Genomic DNA, 22,075 nt, shown 5'->3' on the forward strand with positions numbered 1-22,075 from the left:
GCACGATATGGATGTTGGCATTGGTAATGTGTACAGCTGATGTTGGGAATGTGTGGTGCATTGGATTGCCCTGATAATCGTATCAGTGTCCTATTTCCTCCTCTGACTGTGCAGGTGTATTTCAGTGACCAGTTACATGTGTCCTCCCCCTCAATGCTGCTGTCTGAGCAGTATGACATTTGGAATGTTACATTGTGACCCAGGCACAGGATGGACTCTGACATATGCAGCATGTGTATGTCCTTGGTGCTGTGTAGCTCCTATTGTTGTTGACATTGGCTGATGTTTGCAACAACTATGGGCATTGACATTTGACAGTACTGGGGCCTTTGTCTTTTTTCAGGGGATTACTGGAGCTGTCATCCTCAACCCTCTAATTTAGGTGTGTATGATCCATGGGGAGGTTACCGCTATTGGCTACTTGAGCTGCACACAGAGCGGAGGTGGTAGTGGCAACTGTTGTCGCAGTTACATTCCAGTTGACGGTATGGCTAGAGGTTGTTAATAGGGCCCTAGTTAATGTAGGGGGTAAGGTGGCTGACGTGTCAGGATGTCAGTTTGACGTTGTGCCCTTCCCTCCTGGTGTGGCTTTCCCAATGCTCCATCGTTGGCATGGCAGCATGCCCCCTTGGGACTGTTGTTGGTGTAGTGTAATGGTGTGCCCCAGCTTCTGTCTGTGCAGGCCATGCCCCCATGGCATACCCCTTTACCCATGCCGCTCCATGTATATGATGACTTCCAATCATTTTTTGGTCAGTATCCCCCCGTTGTAGTTGACATTAGTGCATTTTAATTCCCCATGCGACTTACCCTGCATGTGCGTTGTCTCCTGGTAGTCTGCGCTGTCCTGTCCTTGAATCCCTGTGACGATCTCGTCAGGGATGACAGCTGTGACCATCTCCTCCATGTGGTCCAGGGCCTCCTGGTGTTCTGGACTCCCACCTCCAGTCTGCAGTGCTGCCTTCCTGTTCCTGGCCATCTTTTCCTTGGTCCTGCGCTTGCAGTCATGCCAGCGTTCCTTGCACTCGATGACTGTTCTGCGTACTTCTGCCACACTGTTGATCTTGTCGACAATTTGTTGCCATATAGCCTCTCTCCTACTAATTGGCAATTTTGAGGTGACAAACAGTAGGTGCTGGTGTTCCGTCACCTCTTTAACCAGAATTTCCTGCTCCTCTGCACTGAAGAGACACTTTCTTTTCTTCTTAAAAGTGTCATGGTTCTTGTGTGGGTTCTCCTGGCTGGTTCCTGGTCTGTTGTCATCTTCCTGGGGTCTGTAGATGCATCTGGGATCCATTTTGGCTCCCCTCTGCTGAAATGGCAGTGTTCGCGTTTTTTTTTAACGCTATTACGTCAAAAAACACCACATATCTGGTTTGTGGGGTTGTAAATCGACCCACAGTCATTTCCACTGCGTTAACGTTGTTTTGCTTTATGACTTGACGCTGCGGTGTGCGTAAAAAATAATGACTCACACCTGTGGTATAAATTTGACACCCGCACGGCGCACCAAAATGGCGTTAACCGGCTGTATTATTTTTGACGCAAAACTGCGCCGGCGCAGTTTTGCGTAAAAAAGTATAAATATGGCCCATAGTGTCGGAAGGTGCCAACACTACAGGTACTAGCATGACTGAGTGGCTACCCTAAGCACCAGATTCTTCACACACCCCGATTTATCAAGTTTCCGTTCCCCCTCGGCAGACAACATACAATTGCATTAATAGCATTGTTTAAGCTGTAGCTTTTTCCTACTAGTTGTAAATCAATTTTACAGCAGCAATGAGTTGAAACTGCTATATGTATTGATCTCGAAACATGAATAAAGATGTATTACTTTTCACTGAATGACAGTTGACTTTTTTACCTTGATTGCATTGTACATCTGTCATTTCTTTCTTTTCTTTCAATAAAATAAAAAATATTTATACAAAAAGAAATCTTGCTCTCACTCTTGACCTCTTCAAAATTAGTCTTAGCTGCTTCTTGAGGTGTGAAGGTACTTGTTGCTTGAATCCTGTTCAATTAGAATTTTCCATAACAGCTCAGCCTCACTAATACCCTCTGCCTAACAGTATAGCCATGGACAACATAAACTTGATTCTTTCCCGGCTACATATTCATATTAGCTGGCACTATAGCCCAGTGAGTTGCATGGTTGCAACAAACCATGCATAATCTTCAGGACATGAACATTTATCCTCAGGAGGTTAGTAATTTGTGTACCAGCATTTTCAGAAGGACATGTGGTATTTTTTTATTTGGAGTTTGTAATTTGCTCTTGTGCTCATTTTCTATCGACTTCAATGGTGTTACTTGCTTTGATTTCATCATGACAAAAGTTCAGAAGATGTCACGCACAGTGAAATCATCAGGTTAAATGTCATATTATGACACTTGGGCCCGAATTTAAGAAGGGCCTAATGCCACATTGCACCACATTAGCGTCATTTTTGTGATGCTAAAGTGGCATTAGGTTGACAAAAACGCTGTGCCAAATTTGTAAACCCTTGCACCACATTATGCCTGCGCCAGGCATAATGTATTAAAGGGGGGTGTTTCTCCATTAGGAGGCCCAGGAAAATGGTGCAGTGGAATCTATGACATTCCAACACACCATTTTTAGTGCCATTTTTAACGCCTACTCAGAGCAGGCATTAAATTGTGGCGCACCATTGTTTATAATGGGCCTCTATATACTTTGCAGGATTAGCTCCAAAGTTTTTTGTGCTAATCCCATAAAGTACCACAGTGGCATCAGAAATTATGATGCTATTGATCCTAACATGCGCCATGGTGCACTGTATCACTAATACGGCACACACATAGTGGTGTTAAGGGGCTGGAATGGGGTGCAATACATCTTGGCCTTACTGTGATGTCATTCAGAGTCAAAGGGCACATGATTTCCCTTCTGTTACCCTTGGCATTTTGGTGAATTGACACCCATGATCTAATCATTCAAGAATTAAGGGGCATATTTATAAGCCCGTAGGGCCACCTGGCGCCACATTAATGTCATTTTGTTTTACACTAATGTGGCCCAACAAGGCCAAAATCCTCTCGCCATATTTACAAATTGGTGCAATGCATGTAACCCTTTGTGCTACATTATGCAAAGGGGGCGTTCCCCCATGTGGGGGTGGGGAGGTAGAAAATGGCACAAGGAAATCTATGAGATTTCCTTGCACCATTTTTTTGTCACTTTTAACGCCTGCTTCGAGCAGGTGTTAAAAGCGGTCTTCCATTATTTAGAATGAGCCCCTATGTACTCTGCAGGAGTAGCGCCAACATTTTGGCACTACTCCTTCAGAGTAAATCAAAAGCGTCACATAGAATGATGCCGTTGCCCCTACCCTGCGCCATGGTGAGCCGTATTTAAAATACCAAGCACACATGGTGGCGATAGAGGGTGCTAAGGGGTGCAGGGGTGCTTGGTGTACTCTGTGCAGTGCCACTTTCCATAAATCTGCCCCTAAGTGTAAAACATTCACCTTCAATGTCAGAAAGAGATCCTCCTCTACTGGGTGATTTGCAAAGTGTGAAAATGTAAAATCTGAGATCAATCCCGGCTTCCCTGTTTAACCAAATTGTGTGATCTTAGGCAACTAATTTAATTCCCTGAGCCCCCATTTTGTTAGAATCTAAGCCACATGTAGTGTACACATTAAAGGTTACTTGCTTCTTTGTTCACTAATAGTACAGCCCTACTCAGTGTGCTCCATCACAGGTCACAATAATGCATTTTAAAAGCATTCTTACATTACTGCAAAACTAAGGATTTGTCACGCAGATCAGGTGTGGGCATCGTGTTCTTAAGGATTTCGAACGTTATGAGTGTCGAAGACATGGTTCTTCGTTTCCTTGGTTATTTTGGTACTTGGTACAGTACAGCATGTATCCTTGGAAAAGATAGGAGAATTATATACATGTTTCCTTTTTTAAGCCTGTATCAAGGAGATAACTTTTTTGGTGTAAAGCCTGGTCTACCTTTATTAGTAGACAGGGCTTTGCGTCAAAACTCATGAGTGGTTACCTGGGACTGCGCATGTCTCAGCCATGGAACACCTCCTTGACAGAAAGGTATGCAAAGAATGCAAAGTGCTGTTTTTGTTACCCTTTGACGCCTTTCCAGTGCAAAATAAGACTTTGTACAGGTTTGTGTCACTTTTGTGATTTTCCATGGCATAACGCCTTGATAAGTGTCCCCTACTGTCCTATATGTCTTCACACTCTCGTCTGAGAATAGCTAAGATTTAAATGATGTTGAATAATATTTGTTTTAAATGATGCTGTTTACAGTATGTTTTAGAGAAATTCCTGAAAGAGATGTTTACTGTTTAAAATGTGAAAATACCCACAAGCATAATGTTGTGTACTGTTGAACTTTTAATAGGATGCTTTAATTTAGCACTGTTTACAGAACCCCAGAGATGGAAATCATTTGATTTTTGCACAATGTCTTGTACATTTTCCTCCAAACCTTTGCACAATTTGCTTTAGGTTAAGTACATCTTAAATCACTTGTCTGCAGTATTTTATATTGGGAAAAAACATGTTATATTTAAAAGCAAGTTTCATGCTTGAAATCCATTTTTTTCTGCTTAGCTTAGTAATGTCTGTGGGATAAGACTGCTTATCTTGATGCACTGTATGGTCATCAATTACTATGCTTTAAAATTGAACATATTCGAATATATAATGAAAAATGTGTTGTAAAATGTAAAATTTTTGCCAAATTTTCTTAGGGGAGACCCCCAATCCACCTTGCAGTAGTCATACTAGCTTGCTCGCTATGCACCCTATGGGGACTGGTCTGTCTCATTTTTCTTGTGTAGTCTGGTTTCTGTTCTTTGTTCTGACAATTTTTCGGGTTCTGTGTAAGATTGTATGTGGATATGACTGGATATCCTGGTGCACTGTTAGGTCACCATTTACTATGCTTTAAAAGTTAGTGCATTTGACTAAATAAACAAAAATGTCTTGTAAAATGCACCATTTTTTCTACATTTTTTGTGCCCAAGTCCCAGAGATCAGGCTCCAACACTGCTCATGCTTGTAACAAACAATATGGGGTCTGGTCTGACAAAATCTGCTAGAGCTGCTTTTGGTTCCCAATCCAGCTCTGATAACTCTGAAATCTTTTCTGTGAAGCAAGATCACAAATCTTTTATGATTTTCGTGGTAGACATTTAACTATTTAAAGAAGGGGAGCCAGCCTTTCTTCATGGAATAAGCCCACATTTTACTGAAAACTTGGGTCTGTATTACATATATAGGATTCACTGTCCTTATTTGCACCACAGCACTCCTTTTAGCAGGTGTGACATACTGAGAGACAGAGCTCTCTATTATAATGAATGCGCTGCCCCCAGGACAGATGTGAATTCTCACTCCCCGGGGGCAGCGCATTCAGTGCTTCAAAGCCGCTCTGTGTTTCTCTGTGCAGGTGGCAACCAACCTGCACTTTAGAGAGGAGTTGGAGATCCCCTTGCAGCTGGGTGCAGTAAGTAACTTCCCAGTAAATTCCCAACTGCAGGGGAATATCTAGGGGTCCATGGGCCCCCCTTTGATCCCTCAAGAGGGCTGCCCTCACGGGTCGCACTGACAGTACACCACTTTTTTTGGCACACTGTCAGTGCATCTTCTAAAGGCATGTTTGCCTCTGCGACAGCTTGGGTAATACAGCTGTCACAGAGGCAAAGTGATTCCCTCATTCGCAGGGAACGATGCCAATGCAAATGAGAGAATGCCCTCTCAGGATAGTGCTGGTGCTACATGTAGTGCAACCACTATCCATGTATTACAGAAGGGGCTCCAGAAACTTCTACAACTGCTTCTGTAATACCATAGTGCACAAGGGGTATAAAAGTGGTTGGACACGCCTGTTGCACCCCCAGGGCATATTGTGTAATACCGTCCCTGGTTTGGAGCAGTGAGATGGACCATTCCCAATGGATCCTCATACAACTTGCCCTCATGTTGTTAGGAAACAGCACACGTCTAAAACAAATGGACATGAACAATTATGATATGTGCAAAATAGTAATGTTTTTTCAATCAAAAAAATTATTTTATTTGGCATAAGCCTTAAAAGTATAAAAACAATAACATTTACAATTACATATTACATTAACACACAGAGGCGGTCATTCTGACCCTGGCGGTCAAAGACCGCCAGGGCGGAGGACCGCGGGAGCACCGCCGACAGGCCGGCGGTGCTCCAATGGGGATTCCGACCGCGGCGGTAAAGCCGCGGTCGGACCGGCACCACTGGCGGGCTCCCGCCAGTGTACCGCCGCCCCATTGAATCCTCCACGGCGGCGCAGCTTGCTGCACCGCCGCGGGGATTCCGACCCCCCCTACCGCCATCCAGATCCCGGCGGTCCGACCGCTGGGATCCGGATGGCAGTAGGGGGGGTCGCGGGGCCCCTGGGGGCCCCTGCAGTGCCCATGCCACTGGCATGGGCATTGCAGGGGCCCCCGTAAGAGGGCCCCTACATGTATTTCACTGTCTGCTGCGCAGACAGTGAAATACGCGACGGGTGCAACTGCACCCGTCGCACAGCTTCCACTCCGCCGGCTCGATTCCGAGCCGGCTTCATCGTGGAAGCCTCTTTCCCGCTGGGCTGGCGGGCGGTCTGAAGGCGACCGCCCGCCAGCCCAGTGGGAAAGTCAGAATTACCGCCGCGGTCTTTCGACCGCGGAACGGTAACCTGACGGCGGGACTTTGGCGGGCGGCCTCCGCCGGCCGCCAAGGTCAGAATGAGGGCCAGAGTTCTTAGATCATTCTAATTCTTATTAACCAACTCTAGTTGCATAATTCGTTTGAAAAAAATCAAGTTCTTACAATTCCTGAAAGTGCAGCATGCCAACTTAAATTATACCACATACAGTTCTGATTGGACTCTGGTCCTTGCGATCTCCTAAGTGCAATTTCCCATTTTGGAATGTTCCACATTTAAATTCTTGCCTTGTTATGTGTAGCGAGGATATCTAAAAATACCATCAACCATTATCATTTTAGAATAAACAAGCTCTTCTTTCCTTTTACTTCCTCCAAATTTCAAGTTCTTATAGGTTCATAAAGTGCAACATGCCAACCAATGTATCCCCTATACAGCTCTGAACGAGCTCCATCGTTACTTTATCATAAAGTGCATTTTTTCAATAAAAAGTGCTCTCCATTTTATTGCTTGCCTTCTCCTAGCATAGAAATGTTCCTAAAATACCATCAACCAATATAGTAGTAATCAATTATAACATTTAAACTCTACATTCCGCATTATACACTACCTTCTATCAACCCCTATACATCTAATTATTTCCCTTCTTAGGTCATTTAAAATTAGGGCCAGTGCACAGGTTACATTTAAAAAACTCATATCAATAAGTAGCCTCAGCGCTTGGTCCCGATTAGTAATATTATTTCCTTAAAAATTGGTTTTTAAAAACTTCTTGCGCACTCCTAAAAACCATTGACAATCCACAAGTAAGTGTTGCATGCTATATTTCTGTTGTAAGCCACATGTACCTAGACCCTGACTATCCTTAAGAAATGTTTTTGCTTTGGGATCCATATATCCAGGGTTCAGCCCAATTCGGAACTGTAACACTAAATTTCTTAATCTTGAATTAGGTAGAGCCTCTATATAAGGGAAGTTTTCCAGATTCCTCCAGCCAGCTATCATAGCCTGTGTTGATATTTTATTTTCTAAGTACTTCAGGTCTAATTCTCTTGCTCTTTCCTTCACTATTATTCTTAAATTATACTTCGAGATTTGCGCACAACACCATTGATTATCAGGTAAACCTAGGAGGAAGCAGATCTTTTTTAACCGTCCTCTCACTTGTGATGCCCAATGTAACTCACTTACTGTAATTTCTTTCTTGCACAATCTCGCGATCTTACAGAACCCTTCATCTGTTATGCTTAACCAAAACTTAAGTGCGGCTCGTTGGCCCAAATAAGTCCATGCCGTCATTTGACATTCTGCTCTTATGGCTTGTAACATAATCGAGGGGGGCAATGAAAGCATGCGCTTTACGCAAATGCTTTCTTCTACTTCCCAATTTAGCTTCCCTGAGAAAGTTAAAACTTCCACTCCATATTGGAATTGGGGACGAACCATAGCATTAAAAGCAGAGATAACCGGCTGGAGAGAAGGACCTCCATATTTACTATTGAATTGTTTTAATCCCCAGACTGAAGATAAGGCTTTATTTATTAAAGTTTCAGTATGAACTTTCCATCTTAAATGTGAGTCGAACCATATACCCATATATTTATACTCTTTTACCTTCTCTATTTCTCCCCCTAGAATATAATTAAATGCGCTTTTCTCTTTCTCTATAGACATTATTTTCATTTTCTCCATATTTACTACCAATTTTTTCCTTTGACAGTAGGTATAAAACATCTCTAACTTCCTTTGTAGCCCTAACTCTGTCATATCCCTTATCACTAAATTATCAGCGTATAGTAGGCAGGGAACATGCACCACATCTATTTTTGGGCTTAGCCCATTAACCTTCCGTAACAACCCTGGAAAATCTGACAAGAATAATGAGAATAAAATTGGGGCCAACACACAACCTTGATGTAGACCATTCATTATAGTGATCCTTTTTGAAAGTGAGCCACTCATATCTAAAATTACTTGGGCCCAATTTTGTGAGTGCAGGCCCTGGAGAAGAAATAGTGCCCCGTATTTATACTTTTTGACGCTAAACTGCGCTAACGCAGTTTAGCGGCAAAAAGTTTTGCGCCGGCTAACGCCATTCTGAAGCGCCATGCGGGCGCCGTATTTATTGAATGGCGTTAGCCGGCGCAAGCAGACCGGCGCTGCCTGGTGTGCGTGGAAAAAAACCACGTACACCAGGCAGCGCCGGCGTTGGGAAAAATGGCGCTAGGGCGTCTTAAAAATGGTGCAAGTCAGGTTGACGCAAAAAATCGCCTCCACCCGATTTGCGCCATTTTTAACGACGCCCAGACGCCATTTACATGACTCCTGTCTTAGTAAAGACAGGAGTCATGCCCCCTTGCCCAATGGCCATGCCCAGGGAACTTATGTCCCCTGGGCATGGTCATTGGGCATTGAGGCATGTAGGGGGGCACAAATCAGGCCCCCCTATGCCAAAAAAAAATATATAAAAAAAAAATATTATACTTACCTGAACTTACCTGAATGTCCCTGGGGTGGGTCCCTCCATCCTTGGGTGTCCTCCTGGGGTGGGCAAGGGTGGCAGGGGGGGTCCCTGGGGGCATGGGAGGGCAGCTGTGGGCTCATTTTGAGCCCACAGGTCCCTTAACGCCTGCCCTGACCCAGGCACTAAAATCCGGCGCAAATGCGGGGTTTTTTGCCCCGCCCACTCCCGGGCGTCATTTTTGCCCGGGAGTATAAATACGACGCATTTGCGGCGCAGTCATTTTTTTAGACGGGAACGCCTACCTTGCATCTCATTAACGCAAGGAAGGCGTTCACGCAAAAAAATGACGCTCTTTCCTCATACTTTGGCGCTAGACGCGTCTAACGCCAAAGTATAAATATGGCGTTAGTTTTGCGCCGAATTTGCGTCGAAAAAAACGACGCTAATTCGGCGCAAACGGAGTATAAATATGCCCCAGTATATCCAAATCAATTCCTAGCTGTTTTAACATATCCCATAACAATTTCCTGTCTACCAAATCAAATGCTGCACGAAAGTCGACAAAACAGCAAAATAGGCTTCCTCGCAATTCAACAGATTTTTTTGCTAAGGCCCACAGACTAAAGTAATGGTCAATTGTCGAATGCCCTTCCTTGAAACTGCCTTGCTCTGCTGTTATCAAATCTTTATCATCTGCCCATTCTTTGATTGACCCCAGCAATAGCTTTGAGAAAACCTTTTCCCTTACGTCTAATAAACTTATCAGCCGATGAGTTGGATCCTCCTTTTTGTAAATCGGTCTTATCATGGCTCCCTTCCAACTCTCTGGAAAACGGCCATAATCAAGAATTTTACGAAACGTAACATAGAAGAATTTTGTCCACCAATCAATATTCTTTTTTATTATTATTGCTGGGAGGTTGTCTGGGCTGCTGCTTTAGTTAATTTCAAAGCTGCAATAGTTTATTTTATTTTCTGTGGGACAAAAGCTAATCTTATCTTCTCACCAAGCTTCCTGGGAATACCATAGCCTTCTTCATCCTCAGTAACTTTATATACAGAAGACAAATATTTATACCAGTCATCTTCTCTGACCAAACACTGCATTGCTCCTACCCTTTTCCCCTCCCTTACTAACTGCCACAAAACCCTAATATTCAGTGTTCTTATCACCTCCATCATTACATCCCAATTTTTGTTAACATATTCTCATTTAGTCTGTCTTATCAGCGTTTTAGAATCCTGTTTTGCTTGTCGAAGTTTCTCTTCTTTAACAACGAAGGATCTTTTCTTATAATCCCTTAGTAATCTTCGCATCATTTGCTTTCTACACCTACATTCCTGATTAAACCATATTTTACTATTGTTATTCATATATGGTTCTCCCTTCCTCTTTCCCTCTTGGAATGTTTTTAGTTTACTTTTGAGGCAATTGACCATTAACGCAATACACTTATTATAGCCTTTAAATATGTCATTTGGGTCTTCTTCCATATTAAGGATGGGATAGTTTACCATCAAATTATTAAGTGCTTCTAGACTACTATCTGTTAGTCGGGTCGTTACCCTACGGGATACTCAACCAACGGTATCAGTGCCTTATCTCTTTTTTGAATTTTTTCGGCTGAGCGTATTGTTATTTGGAGCGCCAATGATCACTGCCCTCTGTTTGCCCAACCTCAAAATTTTGCACTTCTCCAAAGAACCAGGGGCCATATGTACAAACACATTTTCCCATAGACACAGAATAGGTAAAACCCTTTGCTACATCTGGTCCCAGGTGTTTACAAAAGCATAATCAATAGGGCATTCCTGATTACCTGTTCGAAAGGTCTTTTTGGCCAGACGGTCGTTCTTCATACGCCCATTTAGGCAAAATATGCCCAAGGATCCTAATGTTCTTGCTAAGGACAAATTACGAGCAGCATATTCTACATTTGGAAAGATACTTCTAGGGATTTGTGCTGCTGCCTATAGCTCTTTATATAAATTGTCCCTGCCATTAGGATCAAGTTTATGATTAAAGTCTCCCAACATTAAAGTCAGACAACCAGCATTACCAGTGCATAACAGTTCCAGATCTTCCTCGAACAGTCCACGCTGTGTATTGTAATCAAAAACATTCCCCTGTTGTATATAAACATTAAGTATCAGAAGCTGTTTAGCACCACCTATTACATTGTAGAGATCTACCTGGCCTGCCAATAGCCAACGACATTTAGTTTTTATTTCTGTGAACTTTTTCGCTATCCTTGTAGAGGCTAGGGTTATTAATACCCCTGATGCACATCCTGACCCTTGCCGAGTTGCTCCTCTAAACAGCCCCATGAAACCATCCACTGGTTCCGGATAATCGCACAGCCATGTTTCTTGGAAACACATTATATCATACTCTTCAAGTTCTCCTTTAAACCGCTCTTGATTTAAATGTTTATTATAACCTCCCAGATTCCAAGATAAAACCAAATGGCTGTGCGTGGGGCTTAATTCCTAATCCACATCACTCAAGTCACCCCTTCTATACTCATCACGGGGATTTACAAAGGGTTCAAACAATTCCTCCATTGTGGTTCGTTACATTCTGAGACTACAGTCACAATTAAACTGCCATTGTTTCCATCCACATGCCTACTGCAATTTTTATTATATAACGAATTACATTGGACTTGATTTGGGAGCATACCTGCATGGCACCTAAGGGTGCGCCTATCGTGTATCACGTCCTTTATCGCGTTTCCCTGCACTACTCTTATACCCTCTTTCATCAGCTCCGCCTCTGCTTGTAATACCAATCGCCTAATGTAGTCAGAGTAAAAGAGTGCTTTAGTCACCTCTTCCCCCTCCGGACTTAATATAAATCATATTTGTTTTATATCATCTAACTCGATCTCACATAGGCTTGGGCACAAGGCCATAACTTCTAAGAGACGGGAACGATTTAATGGTTTTAACTTTGTTAGGCATTTCCTCCCAATTTCTTTTCTCCAAGGCGCCAAATATATCCACCTACTATTACTCCCACCAAAGCTTTCCTGCTCTTTCTTGTTCACAGTGCCTATAGATGACAATAGGACCACGCTTTTCGCTGGGCAGGTTGTGTTAACTACTTCTCTGCACCCCCTCCTTCTTTCTGATCTCTTAATAATATTCTCTCCCCCAGAAACATTACTTTGCTCTCTTGATTCTTCTACTACTTCCATATCTCCTTCAACTCCTTTTCTACCCCTCTTTTTTTTCCCTTGCCAACTAACTTCCTTATTGGATATACTAGGCACTATTTGTAACGTGACCCCTTGCTTTGGAGATGTAGCTCCCCTACCTTGGTCGCGGTCTGGCCCTGAGAACTTGTCCTCAACAACCTGCCCTAACTTCCCCTTCCTCCTTCCTGCTGTTTTACACCCAACATTACCTCGCTTACTTTGCTTCCTACATTTCAGTTGGTGGGGTAGCCTATATGGACCATTACCCTTTCTCCTCCATCTTCAATTCCTCTTTATCACTAACATTGGATGTTTGGAAACATATACTGGGGGTCATTTAATGCCTGTAATGTCTGAGCTATGGCTATTTCTCCTCCTTCATTATTTTGTTCCAGGGTATCGAGGGTATCTGTTTCACTTTCTTGATCTCTCTTTTCCAGAATAGGTCGTACTAAGGCAGGCATACTACTATTAATACATTTCAACTCTTCAGTAATCCCTTGTAATTGACTCTTATGGAATTTCCCCAGACTATTGTTTGACGTCAGTACCCCTAGTATCGCTTGCAGGGTATTTTGCATTAGAAACATTACATCTAATAGTGACTCTGCGGGTACGGCGGTGGTATCTAGTGCAAATACAGACTGTCTACCCAGGGGTGAGGACAGCAAAATTACATCCAGTTTACTCCCATCCCCGACAGCCCCCCCCACCTCTTAAGTGATCCTCCCTCTCATCCATTCTCTCAAAGCCAAGGCTGGTGCTGGTACTGGATGGGGGACCCTCTTCTGATCTTATACTATCCATAACACGCGGCGGGGGCACGGGGACGAGGATTGCCTGGGCTCCAGTGAGACCTTATGCCCATCTACCTCTTCACACCCCTCCCCTAGGAACAGGTCCCCTATCTGCGATAAGTCTGAAGCTTAAAAATCATTCCTCATAGGACAGCGTATTTCACTCTGATTGGAATCCAACATGGTATTACCCTCTGACGCTTGTGACATATGGTGCGTTTTTTTAAAATACTTCCCAACAAACTCTCTGATTGATTCCCCCAGAGGGGTCCCTGAGGGTTTTTCACCACTGTCCCCTAGGTCTCTAGAATGGTCCTCCTGGTCCAGCAACTGTGGTATATTTCCTCCACTGCCTCCAGGGCCTTCTTCACAATTTCCATATGGTGCCTCCGAATGCTGGTGTTCCCCCAATGTTTCTTTTGTTTTAAAACCTAACTTTGGCCCCTTCTTTGTGCCACGTGCTCGGGATTTACTCACCGGCATTCTGGACACTGCACACTAGGTACTACACTCTGTACCCACAAGATAGTAAATAAAGTAAATTTCCACAATGATCCAATGTTCGCCACACTATTCCACAGAGTTCCACTTTAATCCCTTGCAACAACTTCAGCAACTCCTGAGGTTGTAAGGTCCATCAAGCGGGGGAGTAGTAGAAGAAAGAGAAACAGGGTGAGTGTGGAAGAGACTAGCGGCTTTCCTTGAGCAAGTTGCCCCGGCCTCTACTCGAGAGTACGAACTCGGTGCTAGTTGACTGCTGCACCCTGTGATCTAAAACTGTGCTTCCACTCCGAGTACTTAGGGTGGGGAACAGAACTTCTCTGTTATTTGATGTTATTTGATCTATATCCTCACTGTCGGTATCCTTGGGCGTCCTGGCTCCTTAGCTCTATTTCTCCCCTCCTCTCCCTCCTTCGGAGGGGGTACCCCCCTCTCCTCCCCTTGCGACAGGGGAGAGATTAAGCGCCGAGAGAGGTATCGAGGGCTCCGAGCGATGGATGGGGAGCAAGGGTGTGAAGGTGCGAGGGTGCGCAGCACGGGGGGACACTGAGGGACCAAGAGGACACTCCCCGGTCCTCCTTGCAGGAAGCAGGAAGCAGCAGGAGCTGTGCCTCAAAACCCAGTGCTTAATACCTTGTTACCGTGCGTAAGGGAGGTCTCCAGGTGCCCTCTGGGGCCGGGCTTGCCTCACTTGCCTCACTCTCTCTTTGCCCTCTCCCCCAAGATTCGGTCCTTCTAAGTGCCCACTGGCCCTACGCAGGGAGGCCCCCCCACTGCACAGGCCACTGGGCTCAACAATTCCAATTTTCCAAAGTCTCTCCAATACCACCGACCCAGCGCTGCACAAGGAGGTGGGGGGGGGGCAGGAGGCGGGAGGCACACCTACCGCTTATCTGCTGCTGGCCGTTAGCTGGTCGATGTTATTTTGCAGGCAGGCATACAAAATGTCCCACGGGCAGGGACTGGACTGGGGGGCAAGGACGACAAGCAATACGCAGGTTGAAAACGCCTCCCAGCTGCCCCGACCGTCCCTGCACTCGCACCTTTCCTCTCTGACCGCTTCAGCTCAGCCGGCTTGCGTCCAACACTCTCCTCTCTGCGTGGCCGTGAGCCACCCAGCACTCTGACGCTCAGCATCCGACGTCTGTCTTCCAGGGTTCAAAATAGTAATGGCGTGAGGCTAGTATTCAATCAGGCACCAAAAGAAGTAAAACATGATGAGATATGCAGCGGTGCAATATCTGACAATGCCCTTGTTTCACAAAACCATGCATAAAATGGAAATTGAAAGTACAAGATAACATGATTTATGTCAGGGGAGAGACTGGCTTTGGATCTATAAAGATATGCTACTGCTATTTTCAGACATGTTGGGGGTCTTTGAAATGCTGCTAGGCTTGGGGAGGGTCACTTATCTGGCTTTGCACACTCCTTCTGGCCTTTCTGGACAATGTAAAAAAGGCATGAAAAGGACAATAAAAATAAAAGAAACATGGAGAATAAGATAAGTACAGAAATAGTAGGCAAAGGAGGGCATGGTGGGCTGTAAGGGTGACAGGAGCGATGGAGAGAATGGTAGAAAGATCATAAGACAATATGATAATCGACGAGAAAGAGAAAATGTCGGCGAAAGGTTAAACATGACATGGAAAAAAGAGGGAGAAGGTGAAGGGGCAAAAACAGAGAAGAAGGAAGATGGGCAGAATAACAACTGGGAAAGAAAAAGAAAGGAGGCATGAGAAATATAGAGAACGGAAGGGAGAATGTGAAATAACAAAACATAGACAATCATTGTGAATGAGTGAATTAGGTGCTGCTTTAAAGTAAGATTAGTCATTTTGATACTGAGAGAGATAGAACACTTGTTATGAACACCAAGGACCATATTTATCAAGGTTTTGTATTGCCCTTGCACAGTGCAAAACCTAAGTGAGATTCATCTTGCGTGGCCTTGCATGATTTGATAAATCTAGAGAACGAAAGGCAGCGCAAATCGCTGCCTTGTGCTACTCTGCGGCAGGTAGGCATATCATGAGTAGAGTGTGGCTGTTCCCATGCATCCGCCCATGGATTTTGTTGCTTTCCCAGATTTACTATTAGTGTAGACCTGGGAATGTGTCAAAATGCTACGCCGGTACAGGATAGTATCCCTTTTTGCACAAAACAAATCCTGCCTACAAAGCAGGCAACTTTGCAACATGATGCAAGGGTGCCTCTGTTGGATTCATGCAGCCAAAAGTGTGCCAGCATTAGGAAAGCACAGGAATACATGTATAATGGTAAATGCAACACATTCCAGTCCTTTCCCTTTAACACAGTGCAGCGCAGCAAGGTGTCTTGCTGCCATACGTTGCACAAAAGAATGCTAAATGTGCAGCCAAGGGTTTTCGGAGCTGTGAAGTTGCCTATTTAAAGCAGAGATCAACTCATTTTTAGTATTTTAGTAATGATAAAGTTTCTGTGTGTAGGAGGCTGGCCTGGTTTGTAGTGGGTACCCTAGGTACTTACATCTTATACCGGGTCCAGTTATCCCTTATTAGTGAAATGTAGGCAGTGTTCAAGCAGCTTAGGCTGTCTAGAGGTAGCTGTAGCAGAGCAGCTTCGGCAAAGCTCCTGCAATACCACTATAGTTACACAGTACTTACACACAATAAAAGAATATTCTCAGTGTTACCAAAAACAAAAAAAAGGTACTTTATTTTAGTGACACAAGGCCAGAAATATCTTAGAGGCAATACTCCTTCTGGAGGTAGGTATTATACACAATATATACAATAGATACCAAAGTCAGGTAAGTAAATAGTCAGAGAATAGTGTAAACAGTAGAAAATACAATAGAATGCAATAGGCCTAGGGGTGACACAAACCATATACTAGGAAAGTGGAATGCGAATCACAAATTCCCCCCTATGCAAGTGTAGTGTGTAGAGGGGCACTGGGAGTGTAAGAAAACACGAAAGGTAAGTAAAATACCCGACCCAGAGGCCAGGAAAGTAGGAGTAAAGTACTGCAAGTTTCCTGAGGACTCACTACAAGTCGTGATAAGAGTTATTGCAAGAACCAAGTAAGATTGCAAGAAACAAATGGTGGATTCCTGGACCTGAAGACCTGTGAAGATTGGAGACCAAGTCCAGAAGTCGCAGAAGATTCCAGAAAGGACAGTAACCCCTGCCAACCTAGAAGATGGTGCAAAAAAAGATTCTCCGGTTAGAAGAAGTTTGCAGAAGAGCACCAATGAAGATTTCTGTGGGTTTCTGCATGGTGCAGGAGATGTCCCACATCGAGATGTTGGATGCAGACTGTTTGTGTTGTTGGACTAATCCAACAAGCCTTGGTTCAAGCAAGGTTGAAGTTTGCTTCAAAATGGCGCTGCCTAGACCCAGGAGGGACCTGGGGGCTTCAACTCAGACTGAGGGGGCAGAAAGGGCTCCCAACACTGGAGAGAGCCTGCAGATGATCAGGCAGCATCCGTGGGAGTCCCAGGACACGGGGACAAAGAAGGTGCAAATTGCAGTTGGTGCAGCACAACAAAAGAAGGTCCCACACCACCGGAGAACAACTCAGCGAATTGTGCGTCACAGAATGGAGTGCTGGGGACTTGGGCTACACTGTGCACAAAGGATTCTTGGAAGAAGTGCACAGAAGCCCAAGGAGCTAGATATGATGCGGTGCACAGGGGTACTGTCGCATACCGGGAAGGCAAGCTCTTACCTCCTCCAAATTTGGACTGCTGGACCTTAGGACAGTCTGGGTCTGATGGGTCCACTACCTGTGTTCAAGGGAGCATGCTCGTCATCAGGCGAGGAGTCCCAGAGAACCAGTTGTTGTCTTGGTAGGTGCCTGCAGGAGCAGGGAAGTCACTCCGTCACTCCACAGGAGAGTTCTTCAGTTCTTCTGATGCAGGGTGAAGACAGGGAGTCCACAGAGCGTGCACGCCTTGGAAACTGTTGCAAATGCTGGCTGGAGCTGAAGTTGCAAGCCACAGGAGTCATCCTGGACACTTTGTTGCAGTTACAGCGGTTCCTGGAGCAGTCTGCGGTTGATCTGATGGTCAGAAGCTAAAGCAGAGGATGCAGAGGATACCTGGAGGAGTCTTGCAAGCTGAATCTGAAGACAAACCCACAGGAGGGACCCTAAATAGCCCTGTGAGGGGGATTGGCTACCTACCCAGGTATGCACCTATCAGGAGCGGTCTCTGACGTCACCTGCTGGCACTGGCCGCTCGGAGATCTCCACAGTGTCCACACACCTTGGAAAACAAGATGTCTAATGCCAGGGACACACTGGAGGAGCTCTGGGCGCCACCTCTGGGATGGTGATGGACAGGGGAGTGGTCACTCTACTTTCCTTTGTGCAGTTTCACGCCAGAGCAGGGACTGGGGGGGTCCCTGAACTGGTGTAGACAGGCTTATGCAAGGAGGGCACCATCTGTGCACTTCAAAGCATTTCCAGAGGCTCTGGGACGCTACCCCTCCCAAGCCCGTAACACCTATTTCCAAAGGGAGAGGGTGTAACACCCTCCTCCCAGAGGAAATGCTTTGTTCTGCCTTCCTGGGACTGAGCTGCTCAGATCCCCGGAGGGCAAAACCCTGTCTGTGCGGTGGCAGCAGCTGTATCTGCAGTGCAAGCCTCAGAGAGCTGGTTTGGCAGTACTGGGGGTCTATGGTGGAGTACCCAGGATGCATGGGATTGGCCCCCCAATACCAGATTTGGAAAGGGGGGGGACAATTCCATGATTTTAGACACCTTACATGGCCATATTCAGAGTTACCTTTGTGAAGCTACATAGAGGTATTGACCTATATGTAGTGCACCCGTGTAATGGTATCCCCACACTCACAAGGTCCGCGGAATTGGTCCTGGACAGTATGGGGGCACCTTTGCTAGTGCAAGGGTGCCCTCAAACTTAGCAACTTTGCACCTAGCCTTCAGTAAATGAAGGCTAGACATATAGGTGACTTATAAGTCACTTAAGTGCAGTGAAAATGGCTGTGAAATAGTGTGTGCACTATTTCACCCAGGCTGCAGTGGCAGTCCTGAAGAAGGGTATGTCTGAGCTCCAGACCATAAGGATCTCCTGAACCCCAATGCCCTGGGTACCTAGGTACCATATACTAGGGACTTGTAAGGGGGGGTCCAGTGTGCCAATTGGAATTGGAATATGAAGTCACTAAACTATAGTGACTAATTTGGAAGCAGAGAGAGTATAAGCACTACTAACAACACACACATTAGGCCACTAACTATGAGCACTGGGTTCCTCCTGGATCCCATTGAGACAGGCAAAACATACTGACAAACAGGCAGGAATTGGGAATAACATACCCAGTAAGATGGTACTTTCCTACACCACGGTCCCACTTCCACCATTGGCAAGATCATTTTCACTTTAATCAAACCAAACCAAGCTTGATAGTAGATGCAGACATGTAAAGTTAACTTTATGCATAATAGATTTTCTATGCACAATAGCATTGTTCTGAGATGAATATTTAGGACCTTGGCAGCGGGACCTGGAGCCGTGGGTGTGGCTTTCATTAGTGCAGCAGGTACATTGGCTCTGGAACCCAGAGGGATCAAGTGCATCCTGATTATTGATGTATTATATAATTCAAACAGCAACTAGGATGCTCATTTCCTTCCTTGCACGAGGGCCCATGACACACTCGCTACGCTACTGCCCGGAGCAATATCTCTCAGGAAAATTGTTCCTCTGAACACCTTAATTCCAGGGCCAGAGACACTAGGGGAGATATTTATGAGCCCCTAGCGCCTCTGGACCATCACTTTTCGTGACGCTCTGGTGGCGCTATGTCCTGCACCGTATTCACAAGGTGGTGTTAAGCTTAATGCCACCTTGCAAATACAACCTCTTCACATGCAGCCCTTTGCGTGGAAGGGGCGTGCAGTGGGTCTTGCTGTGGGCATGCAATGAGTGTTGCTGTGAGCATGCCACAGCAACAACGATTGCATTTTGACACTGCCTCAGATTTACGAGTTTTCGTAAACCTGAGGCAGCGCCAAAATCTCATGCAACCCCAGGTGTGGCGTTAGCAAGGCTCAAAGAAGAGGAATACTTTTATTCCTCCTCGAATTTTGCTTTTTCTTAGTGTGCTGCATTCTGCAGCACGAATAGAAAGAGAAAAATGCCAGACATGATTGTTTATGTGTGGGAAGGTGTCCCTTTCTGCACATAAAAAGTCATTTGAAAATGAAGATTTGGCACTTCTGTGTGTGCTGCGTTCTGCAGCACACACAGAAGTGCCAAATCACCATTAGTGATTGTTTATGTGCAGGATGGGACACCTTCCTGCACATAAACAATCACACCCCTCAACGCAGACATTCTTGCACGATGGTGCAAGGATGCCTGTCTTGTTGCTGGCAGCTAAATATAGCACCAGTGCAGGGGACAACACAGGGGTGCACCATATTCAATTAAATACAGGGCATCCCTGCTTTGTGAAAATGACGGAGCGGGGCACTGCAAATTTTGTTGCAATTTCGCACTCCATCATTTTCCAATAAATATGGGCCTAGGTTTCTCAGCAGAACAGCGAGGGCTCTGGACAGCTGGTGTGCCCAGCCACCACTCGCTCTCTGTCTCAGATGTCCACCCTCACTTAGGAGCACATATATGCACCATTTTTCCTGTTGCAAACGGCCCAATTTGCAGAATCTGACCTTTTGCAACAGGAAAATAATGTTTGGTATGTACAGAGACTACTTTGCGATTTGGTAATTGTTAGAAGTGTGGCCTTTGATTGGCAGTCAGGTTACCCCCTGTCTAAGCAAGGACCCTCACTCTTGTCAGGGTAAAAGAGAACCACCCTCAGCTACCCCTGTAAAGTATTTGTAACAACACACACAGTAACTTAAGGAAAACACTAGAGAATATGTATCTAAACAAAACAAGACCAAAATGACAAAAATCCACAATACACAAGTCAAGTTCTCAATTAAAAACCAAAAAGACTCTTCATGCAATTTTAAACACAACGCTAACACTGTTAGCGTGAGAATGTACCTTAGGTGCATGAAAAATAATCCCCCACGGGCGAGTGTGTGTCAAAAAGGACTTGCGATGCGTCCATTTCAGTTATGAGTGAGACCGTGCGTTGTTTCTCCTTTAGTCGTTTCTTCTCTCTGCAGGAGAGCAATGCATCGATCTGCTCAGAACTCTCGGGTCCGGGCCTCATTTTCACAGGCCCAGTAGTGTTTGAGTCAGAAATACAGCCACACAATGGTCTGATAACCACGCAGCGCGGGTTGCGATCTCACCAGCCTCCATCAACGATGCTACATGTCATTTCTCCAGCCGCGGGTGTCGATCTTCCAGTGACGTTGCAGGCGAGCGTCGATTTTCAGCCGCAGATCAGAGTAGCATTGATCTTTTGCCCGCACGGCGATCTGTGCGTCAATTTCTCACTTCTAGGCTGCCAGCGTCCTCTTTCAGGGTCCCAGGAACTGGATGGGCATCACTTGGCAGAGTAGGAGTCTCTCCAGAGACTCCAGGTGCTGGCAGAGAGAAGTCTTTGCTGTCCCTGACATTTCAAACAACAGGAGGCAAGCTCTAAATCAAGCCCTTGGAGATCCTCACATGAAGGAAGGCAGCACAAAGTCCAGTCTTTGACCTCTTGCACAGGTAGAAGTAGCAACTGCAGGATAGCTCCACAAAGCAGAAACACAGGCTGGGCAGCTCTTCTTCCTCAGCTCTTCAGCTCTTCTCCACGCAGAGGTTCCTCTTGGATTCCATAACTGTTCTAAAGTCTGTGGTTTTGGGCGCCCTACTTATACCCATTTTCTCCTTTGAAGTAGGCCTACTTCAAAGCAAAGTCTCTCTTGATTGTGAAATCCTGCCTTGCCCAGGCCAGGCCCCAGACACTCACTAGGGGGTTGGAGACTGTATTGTGTGAGGGCAGGCACAGCACTTTCAGGTGTGAGTGACAACTCCTCCCCTCCCTCCTAGCACAGATGGCTCATCAGGAAATGAAGACTACACCCCAGCTCCTTTTGTGTCACTGTCTGGTGAGAGGTGCAACTAGCCCAACTGTCAAACTTACCCAGACAGGGAATCCACAAACAGGCAGAGTCACAGAAATGGTATAAGCAAGAAAATGCTCACCTTCTAAAAGTGGCATTTTCAAACACACATTCTTAAAATCAACTTTACTAAAAGACGTATTTTTAAATTGTGAGCTCAGGGACCCCAAACTCCACATGTCTATCCGCTCACAAAGGGAATCTACACTTTAATCATATTTAAAGGTAGCCCCCATGTTAACCTATAGGAGGGACAGGCCTTGCAACAATGAAAAACAAATTTAGCAATATTTCACCGTCAGGACATATAAAACACATTACTAAATGTCCTACCTTAACCATACACTGCACCCTGTCCTTTGGGCTACCTAGGGCCAAACGTAG

Source organism: Pleurodeles waltl, chromosome 3_1 (genome assembly GCF_031143425.1).
Source record: "Pleurodeles waltl isolate 20211129_DDA chromosome 3_1, aPleWal1.hap1.20221129, whole genome shotgun sequence".
NCBI classification, from domain to species: Eukaryota; Metazoa; Chordata; class Amphibia; order Caudata; family Salamandridae; genus Pleurodeles; species Pleurodeles waltl.